General features: G+C 56.4%; 1 pseudogene; it reads right to left on the reverse strand.

Annotated features, from left to right (window-relative positions):
- Positions 1-6,875: 6,875 nt before the first annotated feature.
- Positions 6,876-7,623, reverse strand: part of LOC116535835 — a 1,318-nt pseudogene continuing 570 nt past the window's right edge.

A 7,623-nucleotide genomic window follows, 5' to 3' on the forward strand; every position in this document is an offset into this window, starting at 1 on the left:
TGGGATTCTGGGTGGTCTCTATTCTTTACATGCACACTTATAAATTTCTCTACTTGGGTACTAAAAATTGACAAAACTCTAAAAAATCCTATCCAAATTGGAACCATATTTTTGGAGGACAATATGTTCTACATTTCTTACAAACAGACATGCGTTTTTGACCCACTAATTTTACTTCTAGAAACATATTTTAGGCGGGGTGCAGTGGCTCACGCCTGTAATCCCAGCACTTTGGGAGGCTGAGGCAGTAGGATCGTTTGTGTCCAGGAGTTTGAGACCAGCCTGGGCAACATAGCGAGACTGTCTCTACAAAAATGTCAAAAAATTGGGCAAGCATGGTGGTGCATGCCTGTGGTTCCCAGCTATTTGGGAGGCTGAGGTGGGAGGATCACTTGAGCCCAGGAGGTCAAGGCTGTAGTGAACTATGATTGTGCCACTGCACTCAGCATGGATGACAGAGCAAGACAGGAGGGAAGGAAGGAGGGAAGGAGGGAAGGGAAGGAAGGTGGGAGAAGAGGGGGAGAGGGGAGAAGAGGGGGGGGGGGGAGGAGAGGGGGAAAGAAAGAAAGGAAGGAAAGAGAGGGAGAGAGGAAGGGAGGGAGAAAGGGAGGGAAAGAAAGAGGGAAAAAGAAAAAAAGGAAAAGGAAAGAGAGGGGGAGGGAAGGAGGAGAGGCAGAAAGGAAAGAAAAAGGAAGGAAGGGAGAGAAAGAAATAGTTTAACGAAATGCCTGTGAGGTAGGAGGTGGGACTCAACTCTGGAGGCAGGGCTCAGACACTGGACCAAACTGAGGACTAGCTAAAACAGGGATGGGGCAGAAGCAGCTTTCCATAACACAGGTCACCGGTGTGCCAGGTCAGTTGACTGTTGCCATGGCCACACCCGGGAGTGACCCTCCCTTTTCCATGGCAATGACCCAACGACCCAAGTTACTACCCCTTCCCTGGAAATGTCTGCATAAGCTGCCCCTTAATCTATATTAATTAAAATATAACTAAAAGTGGGTATAAATATGACCGCAAAACTGCCCCGAGCTGCCCCTGTGTCCCCGTGGGGTAGCCCTGTTCTGCAGGCGCAGTCGTGGAGCTGTGGATCGGCCGGAGCTGTGATGCTGCCACTTCAGTGAAGCTGTTTCTTGTGCTCTACCGTGGCTTGCCCTTGCATTATTTCCTGGGCAAAGCCAGGAATCATCACGGGCTAAGCCCTGCTTCGGGGCTGGCCTTCCCGCATCTGCCGTGCACAGAGACTGATGTGCGAAGATTCCCATGAAAGCATGGCATGTGCTCATTGCAATTCTGATGAATTAATTATCCAGCAACCAGGGCTGATTAAATAAATGATAAACGTCTCCAGGACGATGGCGGACCGAGCCAGGACGCTGTCACAGTTCATGCTACTGACCATCGGGAGCCCTTGGAGGACGTGCAGATGTGTGATCAGAGGACCTTCCCAAACGATGACGAAAAAGCAAATCTGAGGTGCCTCTTCAAGGCTGTGAGCCCCGAGCATAGACAGCACCCACCTCTGTGACACGCTGGTGTTTCCCCAGTGCTGAGAAACCCTCTGTAAGTATTTTTTGCTGTGGGATTCCATCCCGAATATAAACAACCCTCTCTAGTCTTCAATTTGGTCCAGTGAGGGAAGAAACAACGTGACTCTCCCTGTGATCCTCTGAGTATACGCACACACACATGCATGTACACACTCATCGTTCACATCTGTTTCTTCACTTAACAGATCTGCCCTAGGAGCTGGGGGACAGGCATGGCAGGGAACAGGGCAGACCTCAATCCCTGCACCCCTCGAATGCATATTCTAGGGGACACAGGCAATGAGATGAAGACACAGACCAGGCGAGGCTGCTCACACCTCTAATCCTAGCACTTTGGGAGGCTGAGGTGGGTGGATCACAAGATCAAGAGATAGAGACCATCCTGGCCAACATGGTGAAACCTCATCTCTACTAAAAATGCAAAAATTAGCCGGGTGTGGTGGTGCGCACCTGTAGTCCCAGCTACTCCGGAGGTTAAGGCAGGAGAATCAACTGAACCCAGGAGGTGGAGGCTGCAGTGAGCTGAGATCATGCCACTGCACTCCGTCCTGGCAAAAGAGCATGACTCTATCTCAAAAAAAGAAAAAAGAAAAAAAAGGCCAGGCACGGTGGCCGAAGCCTGTAATCCCAGCACTTTGGGAGGCCGAGGAGGGCAGATCACGAGGTCAGGAGCTCAGGACCAGCCCTGCCAACACTGTGAAACCCCGTCTCTACTAAAAATACAAAAAGTAGCCAAGCATGGTGGCAGGTGCCTGTAGTCCCAGCTACGTGGGAGGCTGAGGTGGGAGAATCACTTGAACCAAAGAGGTGGAGTTTGCAGTGAGCCAAGATCACACCACTGCACTCCAGCCTGCCAACAGAACGAGACTCCATCTCAGAAAGAGAGAGAGAGAGAAAGACACAGAAGGTAAAGGGGTTCTGCACACAGATGACCTCGAGGGACCTTGCTTCCTCATGAGAACCTGACCTCCCTCCAAGCAGGGTGAAAGCCACCTGATGGCTTTGCACACAGCGGTGATGGGAGCCTGTGGCTCTGGGTGGGGAGTGGCTGTGGGGGCTCAGGGTGGACTTGGGACATGGTCGGGAGGTGCCACAGTTATCCAGGGCCTCACCACAAGATGCTTGAACAGGAGTCCCAGAGTTTCCGGACCCTGGCCAGGGTCAGCCTCTTCGTGGTGAGAGTCCTGGAGGGATTGATTTTTTTCTGTGAGCTTTCCCGTCATTTCTAAACCTTTGACATTGACCATTACTTATAAGTACATATAATTCACAAATGTTTCCAAACTTCTGAAACAGGTTTAGAAACTTAAACAAGTCTTTCTTGTGTTTTTGAGACAGAGTCTTGCTCTGTTGCCCAGGCTGGAGTGCAGTGGTGCGATCTTGGCTCACTTCAACCTCCAATTCCCGGGTTCAAGCAATTCTCCTGACTCAGCCTCCTGAGTAGCTGGGATGACAGGCACCCACCACCACACCTGGCTAATTTTTATATTTTCAGTAGAGATGGGGTTTCACCATGTTGGCCAGGCTGGTCTCGAACTTCTGGGCTCAAATGATCTGCCTGTCTGGGACTCCCAAAGTGCTGGGATTGATTTACAGGAGTGAGCCACCACACCCAGCCTAAAAACGTAAGCAAGTTTTAAATATCCCATCGTTCCAATTCAAGCAATGCCTCTTCTGAGAAGCCTGCCTGGATTCTCACCAGCTCCAACAGATAACACCCTCTTTGAACTGCCTTGAATTAGAAACAGTCCAACCTTCTAGCCTAGCCTGCCTGGACTCCTGCTCCCCACGGCAGCATCCTACCGGGATACACACACAGAGGCCCAGGACTCCCCTCAATCCTGTGCGCTCTGCCTCTCCAGGGGGTCCCCTGGTTTGGTCCCTGCGTTGCAGACCAGCATCCAAGGTGATGAACAACAGGCTCCTCTGTCCACCGTCATCATTGCCTGCTCTCATCCTTACCCCCAAGGTCCTCACGCACCAGGGCACCACCGCCATCACCTGCCTTGGGATTCCTCCTAAGAAGGCATGTGGGGTGGGAATGAAGTCCTCTTCTTTTTTTTTTTTTGAGACAGAGTCTCACTCTGTCACCCAGGCTGGAGTGCACTGGTGTGATCTTGGCTCACAGCAACCTCCGCCTCCCAGGTTCAAGCTTTCTCCTGCCTCAGCCTCCTGAATAGCTGGGATTACAGGCACGCGCCACCATGCTTGGCTGATACTTTGTATTTTTAGTAGAGATGGGGTTTCACTATGTTGGTCTGGCTGGTCTTGAACTCCTGACCTCATGATCTGCCCACCTCGGCCTCCCAAAGTCCTGGGATTACAGGTGTGAGCCACCGCACCCAGCCGGGAATGAAGGCTTCTGTAACATGAGATCTCATTGGCATATCAGATTGCTATCCTGCTTCCTGGGCCTTGGATCTACATGAATCCCCCTCGGCTCTGGCATCCCTGCCCTCTCAGAGTTCGGGAGAAGATGCCCCACACAGTGGGCCCCAGCCAGGGCGGCTTCAGCTTCCCAGGCCTAGACCTGGGTCCTATCCACTGCGCTCAGGAGGAAAAAGTCCTCACCTGCCTCCCTGAACCGAGGCTCTGGCCCCCCCCCCCAGTTTCTGCTCAATGCTCTCTGGCCCCTAGACCATAGACAGCCAAGGCCCACCCTTCCCAGCGCCCCCCGCTCCAGGGTCAGGAGAGAGGAGACAGCCCCCGGGGGTTGATCGAAGTCTGGGCAGGTTCGGGAGGACGATGGGCGCCCGAGGTCATCTTGCACTTGGTGCCAGTTCGCACCGCCTCTGGGCAGGTCAGAAGACGAGGTCCACCCTGAGGTGCTTTACCCACGCATGGCACACAAGCCTGTGGTCCCAGCTACTCGGGAGGCTGAGGTGGAAGGATTGCCTGAGCCTGGGAATTCAAGGCTGCAGTGAGGCACAATTGCGCCACTGCTCTCCGACTTGGGTAGAGCGAGACCCTGAGCAACTCTTTTTTTTTTTTTTTTTTTTTTAAAGACGGGTTTCACCATGTTGGTCAGGCTGGTCTTGAACTCCCGACCTCAGGTGATCCGCCCGCCTTGGCCTCCAAAGTGCTTGGATTACAGGCGTGAGCCACCATGCCTGGCCCCGAGCAACTCTTAAAAAAGAAAAAGAAAAGTACAGAAAACCACGAGATGCCCTCCCTGCCTCGCTGGCCCACTGTGTTCTGGCACTGGCTCTCTGGGGCCCTGGCTGTGTGTCAGGAGGCGTCTCCCTGACCCTCCCCTTCCTGAGGGTGGGGTCTGATCTTGGGTGGGAGCAGCACAGCCCTCCAGGGTCCCCTCTCCCTTAAAAACTTCACTGGGCTCCTGACAACAGCCAGCACACCATCCTGGGTACTGCCCCTCTCTTCCCTCGACCGCACCTGGGTCCTCCACCTCCTGGGTGAGCAGCCAGGGCACTGTTTGAGCCACTGGAGAAGCAAGGGTCACACCACTGCCCACTGTGTCCACTGCCCAGCTGTCCACCCCTCCCTGCCCTCCCCATGGCAAAGCCAGAGGTCCCTTAGGAAACAAAGCCAGCCATGCCAAGCCCACCCTGGCATGACCCACAGCCCCAAACTCCCTGATAAGGGCCAGAGGCTCCAGTGATGCCACACTGCTGATCCCTTTACCCCTTCCACATCTACATCTCCTTTCTATGCCACCTGCCCCCACCCCCACCTCCCTTCAGTCCCCACCACTCCCACCCCCACCCCCACCCCCACCCCACCCCACCACAAGCCTCCCTTCCATACCCCACTGCTCCCCCACCCACCCCCAACCCACCCCACTCCAAGCCTCCATTCCATACCCCACTGCTCCCCCCATCCCCAACCCACCCTATCCCAAGCTTTCCTTCCATACCCACCCCTCCTCCACATCCACCCCCAACACACACCCCACTCCAAGACACCCTTCCATACCCCAATTCTCCCCCATCCACATCCACCCCACCCCACCACAAGCCTCCCTTCCATGCCCCAATCATCCCCCACCCCCACCCCACCCCAACACCCACTCCACCCCTACCCCTCCCGTCCATATCCGCCCCTTCCCCACACCTCCCTGCCTCCCTTTCATACCCCATACCTCCCCCACCCCCACTCCCTCTCCCCACCGCCACACCCCCTCCCATCTCCCCTCCCCCACTCCCCCCACCACCCCTCCACTTCCCAGCCTCAGGACGGAGGGGTCTGGGGAATGGTGCTGAGCTCTCCCCCTTGCTCCTCGCTTTCTTGGCTTGGATGTTCCCCTCAAAGCTGATCTTTCACCCCCCACAGCAGGTGAGGAGCCGCTTCCCCAGGCAGCCTCTGCGCAGCAGGGGTTAGACAGCCCCCATCTGCCTCCATGGGGCGCTGAGCACTTGGGGTTGTCGCCGAAGCTGTCCTGCTGAGCTGCCCACCCCAGGCCGGAGCTGTGGAGGGCCAGAGGGCAGGACGAGGTTACCACCCCAGCGTCGGGCACCACCCCACCCTAAGGAGGTACTCACAAGCTGGCAGAACAGGGACGGTGCCAAGGAGAGGACCTAGTGGTCCCATGGTCTCTGGGCTCCAGCGTGTCAAGGGCCGCCTCCATCACCCAAGCTCCAAGTTCACACCCCATTGCCATGGGCACCCAATGCCCCTGCTGACCCAGGTCCCGTGGGTTCCCACAGGGTATTTAGCCCATAGAACCCCTCTTTCCCCAGGAAGGAAAATAAAAATATAAAAACGCACCTTGGGTTCACCCCCTAGATGGCCCGTGCCCTGGGGTCTGTCCTCTCTCTGGCCTTACAGTGCCCCAGCCCAGGGACAGTGGGCAAGTCACTGCTCTCCTGTGAGGGGGCCACCCCCACCAGCCTCCTTCCTGTGAGCCTCGCCTCCCTCATCTAAAAAGCAGAAATGCCTCCTCCCTCAGACTGGTTCAGGATACCCAGGATCCGGGCTGCTGTCAGGAGCTCAGTGAATTTTTAGGGAATTTTTGTTTTGTTTTGAGATGGTCTCCCTCTGCTGCCCAAGCCGGAGTACAGTGGTGTGATGTCAGCTCATTTCAGCCTCAACCTCCCAGGCTCTAGTGATCCTCCCGCCTCAGCCTCCCGAGTAACCGGGACCACAGGCGGACACCATTACACCAGGCTAATTTTTTTTTTTTTTTTTTTTTTGGTAGAAAGGGGATCTGCTAGTCCCAAACCTGCCCTGGGCTCAGATCTTCCCACCTTGGCCTCCCAGAGCGCCTTGAATTACAGACGTAAGCCAACCCACCCAGCCTGTTTTAAGGACTAGGCGAAAATAATCCAACCAGCATGCCGAGCCCGACGCTTAGTAAACAGTAGGCGCTCAATACTGGACGGCGCCCTTCCGGTTTCTCTCCCGCGGGCCGCTGCGGCCCGAAACAGAGGCGCCCCCTTGCCACCAGGGGGCAGTGTTTCCCCTCCCAGCCCCGGGCGGGGGCCGGGGCCTCGCGGCGCGCTCGGGCGGGGCCTGGGGTCCCTGCGCTGCCTGAGAACCCGCGGCACGGGAGGTCCCGTCAGTCAAAGGGCGCCGGCCTCGGGGTGCAGGGAGGGAAAGTGAGGCCGTGCAGCCCAGGGGCTCCACACAGGGGCTTTGGGAGCCTGGCCCTGCCCTCGGGGCGCTGGCCCCGGGGCCTCGGAAGGAGCTGATGGTGGCCGCCCGCGGGCTGAGCAGCGCTGCAGGGAGGGGCGACCTGGCCAGGGCAGGATGCGGGTGCTCCCCGCTCCCCTCGCCAGAGGCCACCTTACCGCCCCCCGGGAGGCAGGAGACTGCTGTGTGCCGTGTGATTGACGCCCAGTCAGTGGTGTTTGTGTCTGCGCCAGACTGGCCCTAGGCAGTCACCGGCAAGAACGCCCAGCGCGCTGGAGGGTCAGGCCAGCTCGGGCAGCAGGGGACACCAGGAACGAGCAACCCAAGATGAGGTGCTGGGCGGAGCTGGACAGACACTTCCATTTAATGAACAAGAACCACACGTCTCAGTTCACGGGTCTAGGAGAAACCACACACACACACACACACACACACATACACACACACACACACACACACAACACATGTACACACACCACACACA

This window comes from Sapajus apella, unplaced genomic scaffold (assembly GCF_009761245.1).
Source record: "Sapajus apella isolate SASKATOON/1434 unplaced genomic scaffold, GSC_monkey_1.0 scaffold97, whole genome shotgun sequence".
NCBI lineage: Eukaryota > Metazoa > Chordata > Mammalia > Primates > Cebidae > Sapajus > Sapajus apella.